Genomic DNA, 25,738 nt, shown 5'->3' with positions numbered 1-25,738 from the left:
TCTTTGATCCGGAGCCTTAAATGAAAATTATCAAATGGCGCTTTAAAACATACACCCTTTTGTTTGATTAGCCAGCTGCAGATAACCTTTATTAAACGTGATCTAAAATTACAGCCATGCACTGGTGCTTCTTTGATGCCTTGGCTGTTTCATTTCCTGTTTATTCTATGATACACGTTGCACTAGGAGATAAAGCACTTCTGAGGGATATTAAGACATGAAAGTCCCTTGGCTATTTGCTGGCACTGTTTTGATGTTTTCTTGCTCTCTAGAAATTAGCATATCCTTTTCAAAGACTGCCTCTGATGAGAGTAATCCTTTGCCATGATGTATTTGCTAAAAGTCATAAATGATAGTATATTGTGTAAAGAAATGACACATAAAAGGGACGAAGCTAGATTATTGATAATGAGGCAACTTGTGCAACTCTGCTTTTGGCTTTTATAAAACACATTTTTGACACCATAAATACATTGAGCTTCTATTAATGAGGATTTAATACTTCTGAGATTTTAGGAACTTGCTTAGAACAACTTTTCAAAAGAAAGCTTTTTTGGGGAAGTTTAATGTTTTCACTAATTTCGGTAAGATACTCTGTTAAGCACATTTTGCTGCCTCAGTAATGAGCAATGACAGAGAGGTTTTTAGCTCAGATTCATCAGAATTAAACTGTGCTGGAATATTTGTCTTATTATTGGTAGAGTGCCTATTGCCAGAGCAGCGAGGTGGCTTAATTACAGGCTTTTGCAATGAAATTGTACCGTATATTTCCTTTATGGAAAAAAAAAGAATTTTGATGTACATGTAATTGGAAAGACGGGAGAGGGGAGCGGATCCTCAACTGATGTAAACTGGCTTTGCTCCATTGAAGTCAAAGTGACACATTTATATCAGCTAAGGATCTGGCCCATGTGTCACTAATTCATCACCTACACACTGACATGGCATGCTCGGAAAATACACAGCTCATGAAAAAAATCAACATTTTAGGGCCTGTGTCAAAGCCCTTTGGAGTTAGTGCACATCTTTCTAAGGCTATTGGATCAGGCTCCTAATATGAACCTGTTTGAATCATAAGACAGACATAATAATACATCAATAATAGTCACAATAACACCATCGCTTAATATATTTAATATATTATTAAATACTTAATATATCTGTTAGTCTCTAAAGTGACACAGGACAGGTCATTGTTTTTAAAGTTACAGACTAACATGGCTACCCCTCTGAGACTTCTTATCATTGCTTAATGCTTTTCATTTGCAGAAAAGTTTACAAACATTCTCCCAACGCTCTTGCCAGTTAGCAGTAAATAAGGAACTTAGATAGCATATTGCTCGTGTAATATAAGAAAGTAAAGAGATTGGCTGGTTAGAGCAAGAGCCACAACCGGTATAAATTGGTGTAGTGACTTGGGAGAAGCAGTGCCAATTTCGAACCAGGAGCCTGGCTCATTATCTTCCTGTTATGATGAGGAATGTTCTGTAGAAATGGAGGCAGAGAGGCAAAGGGCATGTCTCTAAAGCAGGGCAAAAGTCGAATTAAGATACGCAACTTTAGCTACCTCAATTGCGTAGCTTAAGTAAAAAAAACTTAATTCAGCTTTTACACAGCAGAAAGCTGAAGGAAGAACACTTGTCCTTCGATTTCCCTCACTCCTCGTGAAATGAGGGTTACAGGAGTTGGAAAAAGAAGTCCTCCAGCTCAACATTATTTCAAAATAATGGCTTGCCGTGTAGAGGCGCATTTTGTTATTTTGAAATACATTCGTATTCCGAAATAACACTGCTGTGTAGACATGCCCTAAACTTATATCTAGGCCTCAAAATAAGTGGCACAGTAAATCTCCTGCAGTAGCTCACTGAAGTAGAAGGCATCCAGTACTTCTGTAAACCTGCCTTTAATGTAGATAAAAGGGTCTAATTTTGGGCACCCAAGTTTGAAAAACATGGCTGAAGAGACTCATCCAGGGCCCACAGAAACAAACAGAAAGGCCCCCACTGACTTGAACAACCATTGGATCTGACCATAAGCAATTCAGTCCAGTTCTCTTGAGGGCATCAGTGTCATAGCCAAGATTAAATGACCCACGTTCCCGAGCACTGTTCCTGTGCTGTGCCCAGGCCTTTCCCTGGTCATTATTTTTCACTAGGGACTTGTCTACAATATGGAGAAGATTGACTCTCCAGAAGTCAATCTTCTAGCCTTCAATTTAGCAGATAAGACCCGCAAATTTGAACTGAGGGGGCGCTAGTCCTGCTCCTCACTCGGAGTAAGGGAAGCCATGGGAGTCATTGCTCCCATTGACTTCCCACGGTGTGGACTGCACGAAAATGTGATCCAAGTTATGTTGATTGCAGCTATGCAATTAATGTAGCTGGCAGTGCATATCTTAAGTTGACTTTTCCCTTTAGTGTAGACCTGGCCTTGCCACCTAACACAGAGTTGCAACCTTTGCCATTTGGCACAGATCACAATGGTATTCTCATCTGCTCCTCTACGTACCTCAACATCTTGGCCTTTTTACCAGTTTGGATGATTTGCAAGACGGGTTGAGAAGAAGGGAGTAGGGAGCAATGTGGTAAGAGAGGCCAAATTCTACCCTTAAGGTTTCTACCTCCTAGTTCTACTGAAATCAGTGACAAAGTTCTTGGTGACTTCAGTGAGACCAAGAGATGGCCCTGGGAAACGATAAACATGTGGCTGGAATTAGGCAGGTCGCTCTTCTCCCATTCAGACCAGGCCCCTCCTGTTTTTTTTCTGGTGGGATTTGCCTTCTCCCTGCCTTTACTGAAACAAAAGCACGCAGTGCGACAAATTATTACTATTATAATGGCTGTGAAAATTGCATCTTGATAGAAAGTTGACAATTCAATAGAAGGAGCGCGCTAAAAAATTCATGGCAGTTTCTGTATCTTCCTCAGAAATTCTTTCAACTTTGCTCACAGAGAGAAAAGAGATGAGGAGGATGCTGGGGAAGGAATTGCTGCCTGAGCCCCTGCTGTCTTCCCTGCAAGGGGTGCCGTGGAGTGAAGCCATTTTAGATTAATCCATAGGAAACGGTGATGATCCTCAAGCCTCCTTTATATAGGGGCCTTTGCTTATTGGCTGACGTGCCATCCACTAACGGGATTTGGGCAGCCTTTGCCAGCTGCTTGGAGAACGTGCAGCATTCCAGGGCTTTGCCATGTGTCAGATAGTGTTTACGGCAACAGGCGTGACTCTGACAATCAGCTTACTGGGTATGAGGGAGTTCTGCAGATTCTGAGCTGAACACACTGTGTACGAAGACACACTTGTGCTGTGTCCAGATTCCACCCCGAAGAGGAACACAGAGACACTTTCTCCTCATACCCAAGTGGCTTCTTTTCCCCTCCAGAGCCAGGGCAACCATGTACCAACCAGCAGGCCTCCATCCTTCCGACCAAGAAGAACACGGGCTCCAAAGAGACCCCTTCCCCACCACTACATAAGCAGACCAAGAGGCAGTTGTGGAACGAGCCAGGGACTCCTTCTTTACAAAGGGCTGAGCTGCCTGGCCGGGATCCACAAAGAGAGTTAGGAGTTGACATCCTGAGTGTCGTAGGGCTTAAAAACAAGCACAGGAAAACAACAATGCGAGTCCCGGAGCCAGAGTGAGTTGCCAAAGCTCCTATACAATGAAGGAGTGAGAAAGGCACCCTGGAGTGGGATACACAATGCCGGCTTGCCAGGCAGGGACACAGCAATGCTAGGCAAAGGCTGATGCCCATGCGAGTGGTGTGTGCCAAGCCCTGCCCCTCTGGGAAGTTGGTCCCACAGTCCAAGATGCGGGGATGCTCCTGTCTCTCTGCTTGTGATCCGCAACCCAGAGAATATACAGAGATGGCTGCTTTAATTGTCTCTGAGGCCTGACTGCAAAACAGCCTGAGCTGCGGGCTCCCTTCATCCCTCCTATTGAAGTTGTTCTGCTTCAATTAAAGAAATATTAATGACTCTAATCTATTGTTTAGGAGCCTCGCCTGCGAGGTGGCAGATCACTGGAAGAGGGGTGACTTGGTCTCCTATGTGCCAGGGGAGGGCTCTAACCACTAGGCGGAAGGTTAGATGGCAGGGCGTCTTGCCCTCACCAACCCTAGCCGTTTTGCATGGAACTAGGACAGGGTGGGGAACCTTTTCTGAGTCGGGGGAAAAAAAAAGACACCTCAGCGACGTGGCCCTGGACTGAGAAGCAGGAGGATGCTCCACACATTCCCTTTGCGCACCGGAGCCTAGGGCAGGGGTTCCCAACCTTTTTCGGTCCCCGTGCCCCTTTGGCTTTTAGTAAACCTTCCCGTTCCCCTATTCAATATGAAAGGAAATAAATTCTAGACTCTAGAATCCACAACTTTTTTCACTAACACGACTACTTTTGGAATATTTCAATGAGGATAATCTAGTTATTTACCAAATATTCCCCGTGCCCCCTTGACAAGCTTCTCGTACCCCCTGGAGGTACACGTACCCCAGGTTGGGAACCCCTGGACTAGGGGGACCTGAGCTAGTAGATTGTGTGGGCCCCTCTAGCCTCTAGTGTGGGGCAAAAATGAGGGGTTCAGTGTGTGGGAGGGGGTTGCCGTGAAGCAGGCTTGAGGCGTGGGGTCTGGGCAGGAGGGAGGGTGCAGGGGAGGGCTGCGTGTGGTAGGATGCAGGAGAGGGATGGGGCGGGAGGCACAGCAGGTCAGATCTGGCCCCAGCTTGCCTGACTCCGGCCTCAGAGGCTCAGGGCTCCTCCCCCCTGCAGCAGGGAGCCAGCGCTGGCATTCCAGCCCTGTGGAGAGGGACCACGCTGGGCTGCAGAGCTGGAGCAGCAACACTGGCTCCCTGATGCTGGAGGGAGGGGGGGCAGAGGAGAGGAAGCCCCGAGCTGCAGAGGCTGGATCCAGGCACGAATCCGGCCCCTGGGCCTTAAGTTCCCCACCCCTAAACTAGGTGATCTCTGAGCTTGCCTACTGGATCAGGCCCCGTATGCCACTTAAATGTCGAACTCCTATCCTTACCCTGGTTCATGGACTGTGCTGGGTTTAGGCAGGCGAGAGGTGCCCAGGTTTAGGGTTGCCAACCCTCCAGGTTTTCCCTGCAGTCTCCAAGCATTAGATTTAACTCTGCAGGACACTGCTGAGAGCATCCCAGGCCAGGAGATAAATCATCAGGCATCCTGCAAATTAATATTGCATCAGATCCGCACAGTGGCCTAGCCGGTGTTTAAAATACCATGATAATGTGTGTTTGCCTGCTCATCTGTTGTCCTGCGCCTGCTGTTTCTTTTACCTTCCAGGGCTCTGACTTTGTCTCATGCTGTAACGTCTGCGCAGTAACGTCGGCAAGTTCGCGTTGTCTCTGTTGCCTCTGCCACACCGCGCCTGCCTCACACTGTCAAAAAAAGAAATCACAAGTGGACCATGCTGGCGAATGTGCTTCAAACCCTCTGACGGTATCGTAAAAAAGAAAAAGCGCTGCAGTCACTGCGGTGATCATTGGCATCAAGACCCTGACTTTAAAAACTGGCTCCAAAAAGTCAGTGAAGGGACAGCAGAAGACATTTTCTAGGGTCAAGCATTTTCCATTAAACATGAACAGAGGCAAGCTGTTAACATCCTTGTGGAGTGTCCAAAACACAAGGAATCTGAAAAATCAGAAATGAACCCCTCGTATTTCTTTTGTCGAGAAAGAAAAGGGGAAAAAAAGAGGAGGATATATTTCAAGAAAAATCTAGTGATGGCAGCGGAAATTGATTTTCAGTCTCATCAGTGAGTTTTTGCTGCATCTGCCATTGTCTACTACAGGGGTGAGTAAATACTGGCCTGCGGTTTGGATTGGGCTTGCTAGGGTTAATCCTTGGTAGTCCACCACTGCTATATTTACCTGCACCTCCACAGGTACTGGCAATTGGAGTCCCTGTTGGCACTGATCACCATTCCCAGCCACAGGGAGCTGTGGGATGCGGTGTCCTGGTCCATGCAGCTTCCCGCGGCTCCTATTGGCCAGGAACAGCAATTTGCAGCCAATGGGAGCTGAGGGAAGCGGTGTCCTGGTCCATACAGCTTCCCACGGCTCCAATTGGCCAGAAAGGGTGATCTGCAGCCAATGGGAGCTGAGAGAAGCAGTGTCCTAGTCCATGTGGCTTCTCACGGCTCCTATTGGCTAGAAACGGTGATCTGCAGCCAATGGGAGTTCTGGGAAGCGGTGTACTGGTCCAAGTGGTTTCCCACGGCTCCTACTGGCCAGGATTGGCAATCTGCAACCAACAGGAGCATCAATCGCTGGTACCTGCAGAGGCACAGGTAAATATAGCCAGGCTACCCCTGGCAAACCATCACTTTTTTATTACCTGCCCCGGTCTAATAGTATGCTGTTTTATTTTCTGTATTTTTAAAGAATGGAATTAGCTAACATGCACAGAAATATACTTTAACAAGCAAAGTAACCTCAAGCCAATCTTGTTATTGAAAAAAACTGGATTCATATGCCAACTGGAGATTTTGCAATAGCGTGTGTTTCTGCAACATGCTTTGAATGTGAAATCACGGTTCATACGATGCTCCATGTTTTCACCAAATGATGGCTCGGTAGTCAATGAGTTCTAGAGTAGGACAGTCATTAGTGCCTTTACGTCACATGACGGATCCTCCCGGAATAGATCCGAACAGAGTTGGTAGCCCAAGCCTGGATCCTGAAAGGAAGGTAGCTCAGAGCTAGAAACCTTGGCACCCCAACTATTATTGTGAAAATGTAGGCGCTGAGTGACTTTAGATGTCTAGAGGGCGAGGCAGCAGCCGAGCGGGTTTTTTGTGGGTGACAGCAGCACCTAAAAACAGCACTTAGGTACCTTTACCTGCGTGGATCCAGTCCAAGGAGTCTGCCTCCTTCCCAGTGCCTCACAGGCTAGCCTGGGGAGAGAAAGACAGGCCAAGGGCAATAGCCTGCCAGTACATCCCTAAGGGGTGAGTCATTTGAGGATCATGAAGAGGTGTTGCTCTCAAAGTGGAGTTTAATAACAGTTGAATCAAAGCATAAGCACCTTTCAACGAGACAGCGTATCAACTTCAGAGCCTGGCAAGACTGCCCCAGGGCAATCACTGCAATTACTCATTGTTCCATCTTGCTCGCTGCAGCAATTTTGGGGCTGAGGTGCCAATGCCCAAAGCAGCGCTTTGTGGGTCAGTGTTTCCAGGAATCCAGCTTCGTTGGAAGGCAGGTGGGGTCTCGCTGCAGGATTAGGGGTGTACATAAGGTGTAACCTAGTAAACAAACCAACAAGCTGAATTCACAGAGTACAGTCATTGCAGCGTGTGTTGCTGCGGGGTAAGTCATCCAGAGCAACAGAGAGGCAGTCTTGTTCAGGTGTTCCCCACCAGACTACTCAGTAGGGCCCTGTCGCAATCTTAACTTCCTCTTTCCTACATCCCTCCCTGATCCCTCTGGTCTGGTCTCTGCTCCCACTCTGTGGAAATTGCCCTTACTGTCCTCACCCAGGACCCATTCTTGGCTGTATCACAAGACCTCCTCTCGCTTCCTTATTCAATGGACTGTCTCCAACAAAGCTAGTCCCCTTTCTTGTGGAAACTTTCTCCCCACCCCAGCGCCAGAGACTCTGTGCTTTCCTGGCACTCCTCCTGCTTCTCTAACTGCTCCTTCAGTCTCTCCTTTGATGACTCTCTCCTGCTGTTTGCCAGAAGCCCTCAGCCCTCTCCTTTGTGCTCTGTCACTCGGCAGTCCCATCCAGTCACACAGTTTTAATTACTGTCGCCGAGCTGACAACTCAAAGGTCTCCCTGTCTAACAGGAGCAGCTCACCTCCCCTGGACGCCCCATTGCCAGCAATTCCATATGACACACAGAGCTCCTTGTCTTTCCTCAGTAGTACCACCTCCCCCGCCTTCTTCCATGCCAATTAGCATTTTCAACAGCCTTTGCCCCAAAAGCTTGCACTCTCCCTGTCATTCTGGTCACCTTGGCACCGCACCCGGCACACCTACCATCAGTTTTATCTCGTTGGTATCCGTCTGTTCCCACAGCGGTCCACAATATCTCAGCATAGGACCCCGCCGACTAATGTCTATTTTAAGGGTCTAAGGAGTGGCTTGTCTTTCCATGGCAGTTCATAGAATCATAGAATAATAGGACTGGAAGGGACCTCGAGAGGTCATCGAGTCCAGCCCCCCGCCCTCAAGGCCAGCCCCAAGCTCCGTCTACACCATCCCTGACAGATGTCTATCGAACCTGTTCTTAAATATCTCCAGAGAGGGAGATTCCACCACCTCCCTTGGCAATTTATTCCAATATTTGACCACCCTGACAGTTAGGAATTTTTTCCTAATGTCTAATCTAAACCTCCCCTGCTGCACTTTAAACCCATTACTCCTTGTCCTGTCCTCAGAAACCAAGAGGAACAAATTTTCTCCTTCCTCCTTGTGACACCCTTTTAGATATTTGAAAACTGCTATCATGTCCCCCCTTAATCTTCTTTTTTCCAAACTAAACAAGCCCAGTTCATGAAGCCTGGCTTCATAGGTCATGTTCTCTAAACCTTTAATCATTCTTGTCGCTCTTCTCTGTACCCTTTCCAATTTCTCCACATCTTTCTTGAAATGTGGCGCCCAGAACTGGACACAGTACTCCAGCTGAGGCCTAACTAGTGCAGAGTTGGCAGAGTGGAAACCTTCCTGTCTTCCTCGGGGTCTGATTGTCTGTCCCTTCCACACACACGACGTCCCAATGGCTTTATGCCTTAGAGGGAGGACACGGGCAGTTCCTGCAATGCATCTCAGTCCTTGGATGGATGTCCCAACTGGCATGGGGATCTGGGGGTCTCAAGGACTGTTCTCTGGCAGGCAGGTGGGTTTTTAGCATCACTGAAGCTAACAGCATTGAATGCTTCAGGTATCACTTCTTGGCTTGCTTGCTCCCCTTTTACACTGGCATGACGCCACTGCCAATGGAGTTGCACACAGTTTACACCCATGGCAAGGAGAATCAGGCCCTTAGACACCTGTAAGTGACACACGGGTGAAGGAAGAGCATAGGACATGAACTAGAAAGCACATGGAACCCAGGGGTGTGTTGTGTAACAGGTGCCCCTCCGGGCAAGATCCACAGAGGAGATGAGTCAGTGACCACTCCAGTTAGGTGACATCCACTCACTTGGGGTGTGAGTCCCAGTTTATCTTCAAATACTTGTGCTAGCTCCTTGCCAGCTAGCATGGGCATAAATACCAGCACAGATCCCAGGAGCATGGGCAGTAATGGCACGGTGATCGGTATAAAGCCATCTGAGCCCTGTGGATACATACTTAGCACCACTAAGCTGTGCTTCCAGCTATGCTACGGTAGAGATGCTATTTATACCTGGACTCTCTCCTGCTGAGCTAGTCAGAGTATGTGTACAGGAATGGGAATTCCCCCTCTCCCCGCTCCGCCGCTGGCTCTTAGGGTCACCATAAACTAAGAGAGGCTTAGCTCAAACCGCAGCAGGTTTGAGCTCTGAAGAGCCATGCGTCAGTCACCAATGGGTCAGCTAAGGTAGCAGCCATCACATGCCTGTGCAGGGGGGCACCTAAAATGCCAGTTTTCCCCCGCTCAGGGGTATTCCTGGCTGATCCCAAGGTTTTCTTGTCAAGCAGTTGGGTTGCACAATGGCCAGCAGGAGGAGGGAGTCAAAAATATTTGGCTCAGGACTTTGGCATCTGAAGTGTTTATTCCTGGCTTGTCACAATGGTTAGTTTTGGGTGCTGCTGCTAGGGATGACTTGTCACTCTCAGTGAGCAGACAGGTTCACCCCGAGAGGTGTAAACCCGGCTGGAATTCCTCTCTCCCCAATCACATTCAGCTTAATAACGATCTAAGAGGCACTAAGCCAAAACCCATCTCCCTCAGATGCGCCGCACGCTTCTTGTCAGGCGCGCGGGTAATGAAAACACCAAGTGTAAAGCTATCCCCTTCCTCAAGGTAATGGAAAACCTGAGAGAAGATTGACAGTGGAAATGAGATCGTCTGATTGAGAAGCCAAATAAAAAAGGGGGAACATCTGGTTCCATTTTTCTTTGTGAAATTATCTCACACTGACCAAGCAGGGCCTTCTCTGAAGTACATAAATGTCGAAGACACACACACATGGTTGTTATCAACCAGTATTGTGCAAAATTAAATTGGCTACTTTATGGTGAAATGGAGAAGGAAAGCAGGCAGTTCAAACACATGCGTGTCTCTCAGCAAGGTCTGGAAGCGATCACTCCACAAAGATGGCTACTTTAAAATATCTACGACTAGTTAAGGCCATTCTGCTGGCGGGATAAGATGGGGCTGCATTTAATAAAGTTATCAAGGCCGTAAGAATCCAGGGGCCAGTGCCTGAAACTAATAAGCCGTTTGGTGAGCTTGAGATAGTTCATGTGTGCAAAGCATTCCTTTAGCGCTGACCTGCAAAGGTAAAGGACCATACCAAATCCCACTAATTTTACCAAGATGTGTAACATGCCCCCTTTGGCTAGGCTTAGCCAGTGAGACTACAGGGGACATTCACCACATTTTTATATAAAAACTGGTCAGGGGCTGGTTTCTTTCAAGCTTTGCAATGTCCATCACTGAAGATAGCCGGTTAGCGACCATCCAGCATTTGCTTTACGTGATCCACAGAGAAACTCGATAGATACAGCATCATCTTGAGGGTCATGCCTTTTCTCAAGTATGTGGAGACTTAACACATATGTTTGCCTCATTCAAAGCGGCAAAGGCGAGATAACAAAATCGAACGGTGAAGAACTAGGGGAGATCCCCAGCAGTATCTAAGGATAGTCAGTAACAACTAGTCCTACCAACAGCACTTTTTCAGCCACAGATCTCAAAAGCACTTTACCAAGATGGTAGCGATCACTAGCCTCATTTTACAGATAGGGAAATGAGGGCTGGCAGAAAAGTTCCCAACGGAACAGTTTTTCCTCGGAAAATGCAGATTTGACAGATTCAAAATGTTCTGCAGGAAACGTGTTGATTCAGGCAATATTTTTGATGGAAACGAGGCAGGCTGTAAAGGGATAGGATGCACAGCTCTCCTGTCGCCAATTCTCGGGGCTACCTGTCTTCTTGGTTGGTTGGCTCCCCAGCTGCCCAAGCTAGTCACCTGTTGGGCAGGAGTTTGGCTTGTGACTCTAGTACAGTGTTTCTTAAACTTTTTAAGACTGAGGAACACCAAACTATTGTTTTTATGAGGAACACCAAGGATTTTTTGTTGAGCGCAAAAAAAAAAAAAGTCAGGGGGAAAAAGTGTCAGGGGAAAGTTATTTAGCCAAAAAAAAAAAAAAAAAGGTTACCTGCCCCTTTAAGGGCAGCTATTTTGAATTCTGTTGTTGTCCGCGGCACACCTCCCACTGCCTTGTGGCACACCAGTGTGTCGCAGAACACAGTTTAAGAAACACTGCTCTAGCAGGCAGCCACTTACTGTCCCTGAAATTTTCAAACCAATCCGTTTTTGTTTCTTCCAAAGTGGATGTTTATAAAAACATCCATTTTGTATTTGAGGTTTTGTTTAGATTAGAGACATAAGTATTTTTGAAAATGGGAAATTATCTGCAGGATGGAAATTCTGATTCCTGCACAGCTCTTAGGGGAAACCCAGGTAAATAGTTATGAATTAACTTGCCCCAAGTTCCCTCAACATGTCAGTGACAGAAGAGCCATGCGTCAGTCACCAATGGGTCAGCTAAGGTAGCAGCCATCACATGCCTGTGCAGGGGGGCACCAAAATGCCAGTTTCCCCCCGCTCAGGGGTATTCCTGGCTGATCCCAAGGTTTTCTTGTCAAGCTCATTTCTCCTTAATCCCATTCCAGTGCACTATCCGCTAAGCCATACTGCCTCCATCAGTATTTCATTCATGTAAAGTGCCGTTCCACCTGACAAGGAGCCACAGGCTTGGAGATTTCAATCTGTCTAACAACAATCTCAGATATTTCAGGAGCATTTGATTTTCCAGTTCAAATTCAGAAATGGAGTAACAAAATTACTGAGACAAAGTCCGAGCTGGTGAAACCCTCAAGCCTCTGAAAATCCCTCTTACTCCAGATTGGAATTTAGTTCATCGTTTGATTCTTTAGTGTTGCAATTATGGAGCTAAATTCTCAGCCTAAATCTTCAGGCGATGTGGATTGTATCTGAAATCACCACAAGAATTGGTCTCAGACATATTTGCTTCTCACCGAGCAGTTCATCTAATTTACTGCCCACCCTCTATTTAATACACTCACGGAGTGTGAAGTGGTTTAGGTCTGATTGTGCATTTTAGCTTTTCTCTGGTGTATACAGTGACTGGCTAGGAAACCCTCTCCCCTTGAAGTCAATGGCAATACGCATGTGACCAGTGGGAGCTAGAGCTGTCAACTAGGCCCACAGTATTATTAATCAGGTTGATGAGGGTAATGTCTCAGCAACATCCTAGAATGGAGCATAGTACAAACATGGAGCAGTAGATAGACCCTGCCCTGAGCAGTTTACAATAATAGCTACTGAGGAGGAATTTACCAGCACATTATCAATGCCACATAGGGCTTGTCTACACTAGGGAGAAGATCGGTGCCGTGGCAGTCAATCTTCCGGCAGGGCCGGATTAAGGAGGGGCTAGCCGGGCAGCTGCCCGGGGCGCCAATCTATGGGGGGCGCCTGATGGCAGCTGTAAGGGGCGCCGCACGCCCGGGACTGGGGGCCATGTGGTGCCCCTTAGAGCTGCCATTGGGCACCATGCAGCCTCCGGCCCCGGGTGTGCAGCGCCCCTTACAGCTGCAATCAGGCACCGCACGCCCGATTGCAGCTGTAAGGTGCGCTGCGCGCCAGGGGGCGGGACCATGCATGTGCCAAGCGCCCAGGGGCAGAGCAGCACATGCGTCATGTGCCCGCTGCCCGGGGCACATGAATAGCTCGAGCTGGCCCTGTCTTCCAGGGTTCAATTTAGTGGGTCTAGTGAAGACCCGCTAATTCAAACTGAGAGGGTGCACCCATTGGCACTGGTAGTCCTGCTCCTCACAAGGAGTAAGGGAAGTCAACAGGACCATGTGCTCCTGTTGACCTTCCACTGTGTAGACAGTACCAAAATGTGATTTAAGATATGTAATAACCTGTCCCTTATAACCAAAAGGTAGCTCAACCTTTAAAAAACTATGTTAAAGCAAGTTCCCACTGCAATTAACTTTCAAGCTGTCCACGAAGGCTCTGCGAAATGATAGTGAAGTTGGCCTCAGCTGTGTCTTGTAATTTGGATTTGGAGTTAGCAGGGGAAGAGTTACGGACAAAACTTCCAAATGGCCTTGGGAAACATGAAACCGAGCCCCCACTTTCAATGGAAAGGCAGTGAGGAAAAAACCTTAAAAAGCAAACAGCAAGCTTGACTTCCTGATTTCCTCTCCATTTCATGGCACAAATTAGAGAATACAAACTTAGCAGAGTTGCAGGCATCTAAGAATAGCTTTGATTTTCCTAAACATTTACAATTCTGTTTTATGTACGTCGTCAGAAAAAGAGCAAGGAAATACGAAATGTAAATCTTTAAATGAACCTGAATACCGGGGAGACTTTACATATCTGCTTGGAACAAATGGGATGTTGCAGCTAAATCTCAAACAGGGGAATCAGAGAGACTCAATAGCCATGGATGCATGGAATAAAATCAGACATGGGATGGTTTTTATGGGATTTTTTCCCCCTCCCTTGTAGGTGAAAAAAATGATGGTGGCTTATTCTATCCCTGTTTACTTTGATGCCTGCTATCCGTTGCTGTTTCACAGCTCATAGAGATGCAACCCACAGAAGTTTTGAGGGTGGCAATAGCATGCCAAGCCAAAAGTCGCATTGCTTGTCTTCTGCCAACAGACTGAGTGGTCACTCCTTTGCTCTTGTATTCTGAGTTCACAGTGTTCCCATTAACACCAGAGATGATGTGGAACCATTGATAGTTGGGGGAGGCGGGAGAAGGGAAAAGGCATGCAATGAAAATCAGGCATGGGCAATAATTTTCACGGGGGAGGGGCACTTAATGAATTTTGGTATGTGTTCATGGGGGAGGGGGTCCAGCCCTGGAAGGGGTCCTGTGTGTAAGGGGTGGGGCTTGGGACTAGCCTCCTCTTAGAGTTGTCTAGGACCGGAGGCTTTGAATTAAAAACACAGCAAAGGGCTTGCGGATCTGGCCCCTCACGGGGTAGCGCCGTTAAAGGGGGGCTGCTCGTTAGAGGGCTTGTGGCTCTGACCCCTGCTGGCGTAACACCATGACTGAGAGCCATGAGCTATTTAAATGGGATTCTGCTGCCTAAGCCACTGCCTGGAAATTCGCCTGGGCAGCAGGATATAAATCAGGAATGGGGAACCTAAGGCCCAGGGGCTAGATGCGGCCCCCAGCTTGCCTGGATTGGCCCCTGAGGCTCAGGGCTCCCCCCAGAATTGGGGAGCCTGTCCTGGCGCTCCAGCCACCCTGCTGCGGGGCTGGAGCATACAGAACCTACTAGGCGGGGCCCCCCTAGGCTTTGGTGTGTGAGGGGAACGTGGAAAGTGTCTTTCTCCTTCTCAGGCAGGGTCCACATCAGTGCGAATAGGGATGGTTTTTTGCTTCTCACCTGTGTGCGGGCCCCCCCCCCCCAAGTGATTTTTCTGAGAGTCAGAGGCCCCTGACTCCAAAAAGGTTCCCCACCCCGATATAAATAGAAAGTGGCCAAATGCAGTCTGTGGGCCAGATCAAAGTGTTAGGCAGGCCCGATTCGGCCCCCAGGCCACATCTTGCCCAGCCTTGAGGTAAAAGTTGTGCAGTCAGGTTCAAGGCAGGGCCTATAAACCCTGACAGAAATCGGGGGGGGGGGAGGGGTGCGACCCTGCGTGGCCCTCACCCCTGATGAAAGCTAATACACTGCAAGGCTTAATGAACTCTAAAGCTGGGGATCTGAAACCACCTCAGGACGTGGCAGATTTACACGGATTCTGGAGCGCCTGTTGGGAATTTCTGAGAGAACGTAGCATTTACAACGGGGACATTGTTCTCCTCATCACGGCAATGCTGAGGGAAGAGCTGCATTTGGGGGAGGATATTAGACCTTCCCTCAGCAGGATGGCCCCAATATGGCAGAAAGCATTAAAAAAGCAATTTAAAAAGCATAATGCCCAGGAAGCACCTAATTTAACTGCCAGCTGGGTGTTAAATTAATTGCGTGCATGTAGAATGCAACCCAAGATGGACGAGTCCGTCTTTCAGTGCATGTACTTTATTAAGACTGATTTTGTTCTTTCTGGTCCACTGGGAGGAGGTAAACATCATCAAAAGGAACCAGGTGAGGAATCTGATAACGAGATCAATTAGGACAAAGCACATTTGCATTGGGATACTGAATTGCGATAGCAACAGAACAGTTAATGACAATACCCACTTAAGAATATGTGTTTCCATCAGTTTGGAAGCAGAAAAGAGCCCTTTGAAATCAAGGAGGAATGCTGCTTAAACATGGACCAGCTTCCATACAAGGAGAGATTATATAGACTGGGGCTGTTCAGCTCTGAAAAGAGACTACAGTGGGAAGGGGCATAGGAGAGAGGTCTACAACATCTGGGCTAGTCTGGAGAAAGTGAATAAGGAAGTGTTATTTATTCCTTCACAATGAAATGAATATGCAGCAGGCTTAAAACAAAAGAAGCATGTCTTCACACAATGTGTAGTTGACCTGCGGAACTCCTTGCCAGGGGATATTGTGAAGACCAAGACCATATCAGAATTCAAAAAAAGAACTTGTTGAGTTCCTGGACAGGCCATTAATGGCTATTAGCCAGGATGGGCAGGAACACCATCACATGCTCAGAAGCTGGAAGTGGATGACAGGGAATGGATCACTTGGCTCTTCTGCTCTTTCCCTCCAAAGCACCTGGCATTGGCCACTGTTGGAAGAGAGGATTCTGGCCTAGATGGACCATGGGTCTGTCTGACCCAGTATGACTGTTCGTAGGGGAGGGACATTCACTCAAGTGTTTCAAAGCACTCGACAGCCATACACTAATTAAGCCTTGGAATAGCCCTGGAGATAGTATACTTGAACCTGTTTCAACTGGCAGCCCTTGGAAATAAAGTATGCTGGACTTTGCTGGGCCAGGGAGGGCTCTGAATGGCCCGGGCACGAGGAGGATGGGGGTGGAATGCTTACCTGGCGTCCCACTCCCAGGGGCACACTTAAGAGGATTGACAGCCACGGAACCTGGGGCAAGATGGGGGGGGCAGCTCTGCACCCCTGGAAGGGGCGGGCCCTTGGGCAGAAGGAGCAGAAGGGGCCACTCAGCCCTCAGCACCTCCCCCAGCCCTCAGATCTGTGCTCTGGCGCTCCAGCAAAGCAGCTTGGGGCTCCTAGCCGCTGCCGCTATCAATTGCCAGGTACCAGGGCAACTGTTCCCTTTGCCTCCCCCCCCCTTTGGCAGGCCTGGGCACACGTGACTCTGTCTCCCCCCTTCTCCCCCCGCTTCCCAGGCTATGCCCCCTGTTGCTATGGAACCAGCGGGGAAAAGCCGCAGGGGAAAAGTGTCGATGTCCTGCCATTCCCCCAGCTGCTGGAAGGGGGAGCCCCTTCCTCCTCTGTGCTACGGGTGTTCTCAGATTAGGAACTCCTGGAGTATGGAGGTCCAAGTGTATTCCCTTTTTTCAAAGGTGGAAACTGAGGTCCAGAGTTGCTCAAGGTCAAACGTCATTAGTGGCCCAGCCAAGAACAAGACCCCAGACTCCCCTACATCAATAATTAGGAGACAGGGTGGTTTGAGTTCCAAAGATAGCAACCTTCGAATGATCACGTCCCTCTGAGCATCCTTGTTTCTCGGAGGGTGCCATGGCAGAAGCTCCACCCACAAAAGTGACACTTACTGGAATGGCATTATAGTATGAGCATCTGCTTTCCGGCTGACCCTTAGGCCATGAAGTGATGTAACTCCTCAGGAGTCACTCCTGATTTCCATCAGTGTCAACAAGCTCAAGCACCTCCTCTCCATTCTCAAAAGCATTATCTTCATTCAGGCTGCCCGATGCGCTAGAGAACGCAAGAAACTTTCATCCAAAGGCACGTGCATCTAAGTTTAGTAAAATTTGTATCGGTACTTTCATCGCACCTCAGAGTACTAATCATGAAACGGGGTCCCATTGTGCTAGGCGCTGTATAAACTGAACAAAAAGAAAGTTCCTGCCCCTGACGAATTTATAATCTTGAGTATGAGAGACAGCAGATGGATAGGCCGATCAACAGGCAGAACAAGGCCACAGTGAGGCAATGCCTGTCAGCATGAAAGGCAGTGGTCTATGCTGGGAATAACCAGAGTTGTTTTCAAATTTACATCTCCAAGTTCAGACTATTTCAAGCCTTTTTGTGTGGCCAGGAACTCACTTTTGTGCTGGAAATGTCCCAGCCTGTAATAGTTTCTCTCATACGAGATTACTTGGCATTGTTCATACATTGATGGACTGCCAACTCTGAAGTCCTGCCAGATGTGAACCGACACCCTATACGGCTGTAGGAAACTTTATTATGATTGTTTATTAGCTAAGTAGTCTCAGGAGTGCTCCCTCAGGGAACAAACAACAGGTCCCTGCTCCAAAACAGCTTACAGTTGAAAGGCATAAGCAGAGTCCCACACAAATGAGACTCACAACTCTACGCAGACAGCAAGTGTCAGAACCTGGATTGAAACTGAGTGGGTCACATCCTATTCTGTGCTCAGATCACGGAGCTGTGTGAGATGGGGAAAGCACCATAAGGGTTTTGGGGAACCTTTCGAATTGTTTCTGTTCACATGGTTCACACACGGCTTGAATTTTGGGTGGAGCATTGGGGCAATTTGGAATCTCAATTAAATCCATTGAGTTTCATGTGGTTTGGAGCAAAACCATAGCTCAGAACCCCAGGCATATGATACATTCAGCCCTTCATTTTTCACAACTTGGTCCTGTTTTACTGACGGTTTGGCCCCACTGTAGTATGAAGTCCAGCCCTAGGTTTGCTTGGAACTTGGGCCTAGAGTTCACTCCAAAGATTATAAATCTTAATTAACTTTTCAGAAAACCAGGCCCTGGTTTCAAGTTTATAACAAAACACAAGCCCAGTCACTTTCCTGTGGTTTGAGGTTTTGTGAAGAAAGATTCACTGTGCATGGGAGTCTTCTGGTTTGGCTGTGTCTATTCTAGGCAGCTAGGAGTGCCATGAATTTGGGTCCCAACCTGTCTCCCGTGTTGACTATTTGTGAGAGATCAACATTATCAGTTTCACCCTGGGAGGTGAGAAAAGACAGAGATGATCAAGCGCAAAGCAAGACTATTATTAAGCCTTTGCATGCTGCACTTTTTTTTTTAACACGCCGTTCAAGAAATTTTATACTGTGATTACTTTTTTAAAGGTCCCATCCATCAGCAGAGTTTTATAGTGGCTCTGTTCTTCGACTCACATGGTGGTTTGAGTTATAAAAATCTGAAAAAGTATATCCTACAGTTATAACTTGACTATGATCCACTGTATTGTTACTTCACTTATAACACCGGCAGTTTCTTGCTCTCCATTGCTCCACTCACCAATTTTAATGGACTCTGTGCAATATCTCAGCAAAAGGTGAAAAGGCCAGTTGTCACACAAACATGATGGGCAGTATATGAAAACAGTCTCCTGGCACACCAAGTCCTTGGAGGTACTTCTGCATGTCACCCTTGTAAAACGCTGGCTTGCTGGCCAGCAATTAGTTCTGTTGAAGTCCGACACAGCAGATCTAACTACAAAGGCATGCATTTTTGAGGAACTTCTTTCTTGCGGGAGCCTTTCTGGAAGGGCCTGCTTACGTTCCTCCTGTGAGCTCATACAGTGGCGCTAAGAAGTGGATTAAGAAAAAGTAATAAGCTAAAGGAGGGGGGAAAAACAGGGCTTTGCTTGTTTATTTTATATATTAAGGGAAATGCTGACCTTTGTGATATCTTCCCCTCTCCCCACCCAGTCTTCATGGGTGATGAATAGAATGTATTCTGACTTTAAGTGAAACAGAGTGCTTTGAAGAGACAGAAAATTAGCAACATATGGGCCAAAGAATCAAAAGAGATGAGGAAAAAAGAAGGGGGAGAGACGAAAGAAGTTTCAGATGTCGTTGTGATCTTGCAGCAGAATATTTTAATGTATTTTCCTATTGTCATTAGGGAAGGTCATAGACAGCCCACTAGTATCCCACTGGCTGTTCATGCCATGCAAAGCAGGAATCATCATCCATTCATTGCAAATGCATCTTCCCTCCTTGTTTTGATATATTAGCTGAATCTAAACAAGGATATTTCTCCCATCCGTATCTCAGCTACTCTGCGAAGCTGAGCTTTCCATTCTCCAGGGAGATCCGTCTGTTCTCACTCATGCCACAGACTCCAGTGAAGTTACTTCTGATTTCCCCTGATGTAAACGGAACCAGAATCAGGCTCTAGGATACCAATCTGCAGGCCCAGCTGATATCTTCACAGCACAGGACCCCAGATATGGGGGGTACTTTTGTGCTTCCGTCAGTGCCAGAACAGCCTCAGGACAACTACAACTTTTGCTGGTTGGCAATGCTATCTGAGGGCATATCTTCACTGCAGGGCTAATAACTTACCTTGGCTTTTAGCGCTGTCTACACAGCAGGAAGTCTAAGAAAAAACACTCTTCCCCCGACTTCCCTTACTCCTCATGAAATGAGGGTTACAAGGAGTCAGAGTAAGAAGTCCTCCAGCTCAACATCATTTTGAAATAAGGACTTGCTGTGTAGATACGCACTATGTTAACGCTGCTGTGTACACGTACCCCAATGGGTTATCTAGCTGTTGAGGATAATTGGCCTTCACATGCACTGATATACCCTCTCCTCCAGCTCCGAATCAGCCAGGGAATCCTGAGTTGCCCATTTAGACTAGGGCTGTCAATTGACTTGCGTTAACGCCTGCAATTAACACAGGACAGGATTAATGCATGCATTTTTTTTAACGCGTTAATTGCAGGCGTTAATGCTGTGCTGCCCCTTTGAATGCTGCTTCAGCACTTCAAAGGGGAAGCACAAGCAAAGCTGGGGATCAGCTGGAATCCCCAGCTGATTCCAGGCTCCTAATGCACTGCCCCTTAGAAACACCGCCACGGCGCTTCCATGGGGCAGCGCTGTATGGAGCCTGGGGTCAGCTGGGGACTCCAGCTGATCCCAGGTTCCATGCAGTGCTGCCCCATTGAAATGCCGCTGTGATGTTTCAAAGGGGAGGTGCACGTGATTAATTGTGATTATATTTTTTAATCGCTTGACAACCCTCATTTAGACTCAAAGGACCTGTAGAGTGCACCGGAAGCAGGCACTGGGCCTCTAACTGAGCATTACACTGATACAGATTTAAGAACAATAGTACTCCTTGATTTAACAGAAGTTCCCACCCTTCTTTCCCAAATGAATTTTTGCAACATTTCTCATACAAGAACTTTCCCTTTGACTGTAATCCCCCCAATCCATTAACATGAAACTTTAACTCTTTTGCAACACAGTTTTTTGTTTGCTTGTTTCTTTGGGGGTTTGCTCCTAGTTTCACCCACCATCCTGCCTCCTCATCACTAAAAAATTCCCTTGCTAGGCACTAGATTCTCACCTGGTGCAAATCAGTTGAGGTCCCTGGAAGTCAGGAAAGCGACATTCGTATTCACCAGCTGAGGGTCTGGTCCATAAATTGTTGATACTTTTCTGACGGGCTGGAATCACCTTCCTCCCAGGAAGTGGCTGAAACAGCAGTCAGGCATCACAAGCGGTTTACAGTTAATTCAATCATTTAAACATCTTACTAACTGATTCAATATTCTTATTTAAAGACACACAAAGATTGCCTTTTAATTAAGTTCTGATGCAAGCCATCCAGATATAGGAAACATGGAGAGAAGACTCCACCCCCTTCACTCACTTGCAGCAGCGCATGTGTTTTGAAATGTCACATACTGACGTTAAACACCTTCAGAGAGGGAATTAGCATGGTGACAGATTAGCTTACCCTGGGCATGGAGGCCTATAGATCAATGACTTTTGAAAATGCCGCATTTTCGATTAGGCAGACAATTCATAGACAAATGTGTCTTTGCAGGGTGAAACCAATCTGGCTGCAATTAGCACTCTATCGTGCTAATCTGGTTAGCACAGAGCCAAGTCTGCTTCATTTTTTCATTCTCTTTGTCAGTTTTTCAGTCGAAAAATTTTTTTTTAATATGCTTGGTGAATAAGCATGGGTATTGTGATGTTCTCCCAATATTACTGATAAGCACTATGTATCTTCTACACCTCCTGCCGCATATATTACATTACCACGCTAAGACACCTTCATAGACCCATTATCTGGCTGTTTATTTTCATCTTGGACTGTCTAGCTAGAAGCTATTCTGAAACTCAGCTTTGTACATTGCACAAAGAGGCTGTATGCTTCTGAACAACATGGAGAAATGTTTCTGAAAGCATTTTAACAAATACTAAAAATTTTTTTTTTTAAGTCCAGCAGAACATTGTGTTGAACCAGCTAGAGAGCTAGAGGCATTTTAAAGCACTGAAAGCCAGACAGAAGCTAAAATTGAAATCCTCCATCTATGCAGCAAGTGCAACTCCCGCAGTAGCAATATAAATTCCCTTTCCCACCTATTACAGGTTGAACCTCTCTAATCTGGCACTCTCTGGTCCAGCAACATCCATGGTCCAGCAGGAATTTAGTTAGCCAAATGTTCACTTATCGTGGGTGTGACAAAGTTTCCCAAGGTCCCATAAAGTTTGTTAACAGCCACCCATCCTGGGTCTTAGTTTTCTGTGCTGTTGTTTAGGTCTGATTGACCCCTAAATGTCCTCTCACAGCTCAGAAAGCAATGAAAGTGTCGGTAATGATGCTAGACAATATTGACCTCCCATGGTCTGGCAAATTGTCTGGTTTGGTACCGGTCCAGTCCCTAGGATTCAAGACTAGAGAGGTTTCATCCATGACCTGGACTGACCACCCCTCCAGGTGGATGGGTAGTTGGGTCTCCATGGTGTACTGAGTTCTTGGTTTTTCTGCTATACCTGCCTGCAATGTTACCAGTTTGTGCCAAGCTTGATTAGGGTTTCGCAATGTGAAAACTGAGGCCCTCATCCCATTTCATACTGCAGGCCACTAGACTGTAACGACAGCTGGAAGAGATGACTACTTGAGAATGCTTCTTGAGACTGTCAAGAACTGGAACTTTTGACTGAACCCTTCCAAATGTTGGTGAGTTACATTGAAATGGATCTTAAATACAAACCAGCCCCAGCGTTTGCAAAATTAAAAACTCGACTCGCCAGATTTTGTAAAAATAAAAACTTAAACCTGACTGCCCTGTTTGACTTTTATGGAGATGGGGGGGAGGGGGAAATGGGAACCTTTTATTTAAAACTTTCCCAAACCTCCATTGTCGGGATAAAATGGAACCCAGATGCAAACTATCCCAAGTCTGGTTCTGCTAAGCAGGACCCTGCATCCTCAGCCAAACTCTAAACACTCCCAACATATGTTCCAGTGGCTTATGGATCCATGGCTCTGTCCTCCTGGGACCACCCCATACTCTGCTAACGGCACTATTTTATTATGCAGCAAGAGACACAGTCGAATGATTCCCCAAGTGGCAGAGACGCCAGGCCTGTTATTTATTAGCGTAGTGGACTTTCCAAAGCTCCTAAGTAACATGAGAGTTTTCCAACCCTACGCTTGCAGCACCAAGAAGAGTGCTAAGTGCCAGTGGAGTGACCACCGAGTCCTGGGTCCAGCAGGTTAGATGCAGCAGCAGGAAGTCAGGGCATAGACTGGGTCACAAAGACATATTCGGAGCACGCTGCCGTTCTCTACAGACAATGCGTGCTCCTAGAGACGCTGCCGTTCTCTACAGACAATGCGTACTCCTAGAGACGCTGCCGTTCTCTACAGACAACGTGTGCTCCTAAAGACGCTGCCGTTCTCTACAGACACTGTGTGCTCCTAGAGACGCTGCCGTTCTCTACAGACAACGTGTGCTCCTAAAGACGCTGCCGTTCTCTACAGACACTGTGTACTCCTAGAGACGCTGCCGTTCTCTACAGACAACGTGTGCTCCTAAAGACGCTGCCGTTCTCTACAGACAACGCGTGCTCCTAGAGACGCTGCCGTTCTCTACAGACAACGTGTGCTCCTAGAGACGCTGCCGTTCTCTACAGACAACGTGTGCTCCTAAAGACGCTGCCGTTCTCTACAGACAACGTGTGCTCCTAAAGACGCTGCCATTCTCTACAGACACTGTGTGCTCCTAGAGACGCTGCCGTTCTCTACAGACACTGTGTGCTCCTAGAGACGCTGCCATTCTCTACAGACACTGTGTGCTCCTAGAGACGCTGCCATTCTCTACAGACAACGTGTGCTCCTAGAGACGCTGCCATTCTCTACAGACACTGTGTGCTCCTAGAGACGCTGCCATTCTCTACAGACAACGTGTGCTCCTAGAGACGCTGCCGTTCTCTACAGACAACGTGTACTCCTAGAGACACTGCCGTTCTCTACAGACACTGTGTGCTCCTAGAGACGCTGCCATTCTCTACAGACACTGTGTGCTCCTAGAGACGCTGCCGTTCTCTACAGACAACGTGTGCTCCTAGAGACGCTGCCATTCTCTACAGACACTGTGTGCTCCTAGAGACGCTGCCGTTCTCTACAGACAACGTGTGCTCCTAGAGACGCTGCCATTCTCTACAGACAACGTGTGCTCCTAGAGATGTCAGTGCCCTGGCATTCAGAGGTGGCGAGGTGGGGAACTGGTCTTTCTGGACAGCCACGCCTTTTTCTGAAGCTACCTTCAGAAAAGCTACCTGTGAAGCAAATGTGCTTTTCTCTTCCCACCACTGAACCCGCTGGAACCTCACAGAGAAACCTGGTGGGTAACGGGACCCATTTCCCCCCTGTTCAGAGATGCCTGATGCCAGGATTCTTTCCTGCCGCCTGCCTCCTCGTTTCTTCACAGAGGCATGGGAAGCAGAGGTACGAGAGGTGCTGCAGCACCAGTAGGCTTTGAATGTCCCAGCCGCGTGCCCCTGCTGCCGAGGTTCCTGGCTGCCAGCCCTGCGCCCCTGCTGCTCCAGGCCCACTAATGTCCAGGGACTTCACTTCCAGTCCTGGGTCTTGCTCAACTGCTGTCCCTGTGCACAGGGGCATGGCTGTCAGCCCTGGGTATGGCTTGGCTGCCAGCCCCGGTGCTCAGTCTGTGGGGGGATCCTGGCTGCTGGCCCCAGCTCTAGGTGGCATGAGGGACCCGGACAGAGGTAAAGGGGGGTGCAGTTCAGCACTCCCCTCCAAGCACTGCTGGTGCCACTGCTTCTTCACTTCATTCACTTGCTGCGTCTTGTAGGTCGCAAGCCCTTTGGGACAGAGATGGCCCCCGCCCTGCAAGGTAGCCAAGTGCCCAAGCACCATGCCTGTCCAATCAGGTCGGGATTCCTTGGTGCTGCCATCACGTAAGGGCTCATTAGCAAATCAGCATCACTCCCACGTTTGTGAGCACAAAAATGCACCACAGTGATTGGTTGGCACAAACAGATGTGCAAACACCTGTCTGTCTGCGGTGGGTCGTGGGAAGACAACACCACCTTCCAGAGGGGGTCATGCCACTGAAACCTTTTCCACCTCTCTAGCAGGTTTGCTTTCTCTTTTGCTAGGAACGTATGAGATGCGTCTCCACTCTATGCTGCCTAAAAATGAAACATGGGGCTCTATGTGCAAAGCTTTCCGATAATGATTTCTAGGGTCAAATACATTCTGCCCTTTTAGTCTTCAGTGGGATTGATAGGAACCATGTATCCAAGAATTTGGTTAACTGACGGTACACAGTGCTCGATGCAGGTTCTACACAGAACGAAGTGTAACAGTGGGGATTGTCAGCCGTTGGTCCCAATTTTAGAGCCGCATCAGTGTTCTTTCCCGACTGTAGCTTTTAAAATTCACTATTGTGGTTTCTTACATCGATTTCACTCAAAGAGAGTAAACTTTTTTTTGGCTGATGGTCAGCTTAACTGCTGTTGGCATCTTCTAGATTAGCACAGAGCTGCTGGGTTCTCTACCAGAATAAAAGGTCTCTTTCAGTTTATAGGCACAAGTACATGAATAAAGGCATATTTCATGCATGATGTCTAAATATATCAATCAGATAATGGGAACTGGTGTGCATGTGGGGAAATTTCTGACGTAACGTCACTTTGACATAGAAGAAAGGAGCTTTCATTAGCCCTGGGTGTGGAATGTTCCTTGTACGCTCACAAGCGATTTGGTAAAAAACTTGAAAAAACAAATGTAGCCATGATTTTTAAATAGCCAAGAACCTCCAGTGTCACAACTGTAAATCAGCAGCCCCAGTTTGCAGAGCAAAAGGAGTTCCAAACCCCAGAGACCGAAAAAAGAAGAAAAAAAGTTGGAGAATGCAATGTGACATTCATAAATAATGCTGACACTGCCAATAGATGAATCAGTTCGCTTTGCCGCCCCGTCTCCTTCCTGTTTTGTTTTGTTTTGTTGTTTGTTAAAAATCTGTACAGAATAAGGAGATTGAGGTTTGAAACTTGTGACAATCCTCTCATGCAAATAGCCTTTTGTATTACAAACACAGACGCGACTTTCTGACTCCTGCTAAGATGAAGAATCTCCCACATTCAGAGTCTGTGTCCTGTAGAGATTTTCAGCTTATCTGTAATG

General features: G+C 47.4%; 1 long non-coding RNA gene across 1 annotated transcript in view; it reads right to left on the bottom strand.

Annotated features, from left to right (window-relative positions):
• Positions 1–4,595: 4,595 nt before the first annotated feature.
• LOC106731434 (uncharacterized) overlaps positions 4,596–25,738 on the bottom strand; it is a 33,369-nt gene continuing 12,226 nt past the window's right edge. The window contains exons 3-4 of the long non-coding RNA XR_012896969.2: positions 20,636–20,763; positions 4,596–5,394 (exon numbers count right to left, since the gene is read on the bottom strand). This is a non-coding gene — a long non-coding RNA (uncharacterized LOC106731434). The remainder of the gene's footprint in view (positions 5,395–20,635; positions 20,764–25,738) is intronic.

Source organism: Pelodiscus sinensis, chromosome 20 (genome assembly GCF_052426305.1).
Source record: "Pelodiscus sinensis isolate ZL-2025 chromosome 20, ASM5242630v1, whole genome shotgun sequence".
Classification (NCBI taxonomy): domain Eukaryota; kingdom Metazoa; phylum Chordata; order Testudines; family Trionychidae; genus Pelodiscus; species Pelodiscus sinensis.
The sequence above is the reverse complement of the archived record's forward strand: the minus strand, read 5'-3'. Positions and strand labels throughout refer to the sequence as shown.